The sequence below is a fragment of the Carcharodon carcharias genome, chromosome 1, assembly GCF_017639515.1.
Source record: "Carcharodon carcharias isolate sCarCar2 chromosome 1, sCarCar2.pri, whole genome shotgun sequence".
Classification (NCBI taxonomy): domain Eukaryota; kingdom Metazoa; phylum Chordata; class Chondrichthyes; order Lamniformes; family Lamnidae; genus Carcharodon; species Carcharodon carcharias.
In genome coordinates, this window is record NC_054467.1 from 28,167,696 (window position 1) to 28,169,703 (window position 2,008).

The following is a 2,008-nucleotide window of genomic DNA, read 5'->3' on the forward strand; positions in this document are numbered from 1 at the left end:
GATAAGGTAGTCAGGAAGGCATATGGCATCGGCAGGGGTATTGAGTATAAAAGCTGGGAAGTCATGCTGCAGCTGTATAGAACATTGGTTAGGCCACACTTGGAATATTGCGTGCAATTCTGGTCGCCACATTACCAGAAGGATATGGAGGCATTGGAGAGGGTGCAGAGGAGGTTTACCAGGATGCTGCCTGGTCTGGAGTTTATTAGCTATGAGGAGAGGTTGGAGAAACTCGGATTGTTCTCACTACAGCGACGGAGATTTAGGGGCGACTTGATAGAAGTTTACAAAATTATGAGTGGCATGGACAGAGTAGATAGTCAGAAGCTTTTCCCAGGGTGGAAGAGTCAATTACTAGGGGACATAGATTTAAGGTGAGAGGAGAAAACTTTAGAGGAGATGTGCGGGGCAAGTTTTTTACGCAAAGGATAGTGAGTGTCTGGAATTCGCTGCCAGAGGAGATGGTGGAAGCAGGTACGATAGTGGTGTTTAAGAGGCAGCTTGACAAATACATGAATAGCTTGGGAATAGAGGGATGTGGACCTCGGAAGTGCAAAATGTTTAAGTTTGACAGGCAATATGATCAGCGCAGGCTTGGAGGGCCGAAGGGCCTGTTCCTGTGCTGTACTTTTCTTTGTTCTTTGTACATGTGCAGAAAAGCATCTATGGCTACAAATCCCTGACAATCTGTTGAGGTGATGTAATGGTTAACCTTGCATATAGGATGCTGGTAACTTGCTTAATGTAGCCACATGCTGCAGACAGTAGCAGATTAAAAGGAGTCATCAGTGAAGAAGTTACGTGCTGTGGTGTGGTCTTTGAGAGCCACTGGCCCTCCTTCTCGAGCAGGCAGGTCATGTTGTAGAGTTTTGTAGCAGTCTGTCTGATGCACTACTCTTGAGATAGGACCAAGAAAGAGACACCTGGCCTGTATACGCTATATACTTGCTCCTACAAGCAACTTCCTCCATTCTAACTCTCCTCACCTACTGGCTTCTGAGAAACATGGCAGCTACTGCTCCTGGCTGCTGCATTATCTGATGCTGTTTCTCTTCCTTCAAGCATTCCTTCACTCAGAAGAAAGTAGCACCAATAGTACGCACAATGAACAAAGAAAGCTATCTGTGGATATCAAAGCAAATTGTAAAAGAATAATTCTGGAATTTTTAAACGCTCTTAGAAATCTTAGAACCATGGAAAATTATGGCATAGAAAGAGGCCATTCAGCCCATTGTGTCTGTTCCAGATCTTAGATTCTAGGGCAGGCTATTCAGTTACTTGTGCACTCTCACAGTGCCTGGATGATTGCGGTAATGTGCTGCATGTATCACAACCTTACTACACAGAGGACTTCAAATCCAATGAGAGTATGCTGCTGTCATGAATGTTGAGGGTTTGTGTTGTTGTGATTAAACAGGTTTTTACCTGGGGCAAGGGTCGTGTCTACATCTACAAAGCAAAGAAAAGTGCCATCGCTCCTGATGGGATACCAAATGAGACTCGTGTCATTTGGAGTAAAGTAACTCATGTTCATGGAAATAGTGGCACGTTCCATGCCAAGTTCAGCAAAAATCTGTCCAGTAAGGCTGTTGGGCACAGGATTCCTGTGATGCTGTACCCATCAAGGATTTAAAGCACAGCCGCCCACAAATGTTAACAAGTCATGAAATGTGCTAAAAAAAAGGTCTGATCCACTGAGCTCCAATTGAATGTCTGTTTGTACACAACTTTAGAGGTTCTGACACAAACCAGTTAGCTTTTACTGGCAGCTTGGTCACTGGGCAAAATTCCTGCGATTTTGAGTGGTAATCACATTGAGGCGCGAATTATGGTATCAAAGTGTTACTTCTATATCTGAATGAGGTCTCTGCCTGCATATGGCTCTGAGGTAACAAAAGGTGTTTGATAAAGCGCTATATAAGGGACTTGCCAGCAATGTTGAAGCCCTTGGCACAAAAGGGACAGTGGCAGCATGGATACAACGTTGGGTGAATGACAGGAAATAGAC

The 2,008-nt window shown here is 44.4% G+C and overlaps 1 pseudogene; it reads left to right on the plus strand.

Annotated features, from left to right (window-relative positions):
* The first annotated feature begins 294 nt into the window (after positions 1 to 294).
* Positions 295 to 1,633, plus strand: LOC121269893 (annotated as a pseudogene).
* The last annotated feature ends 375 nt before the right edge of the window (positions 1,634 to 2,008 follow it).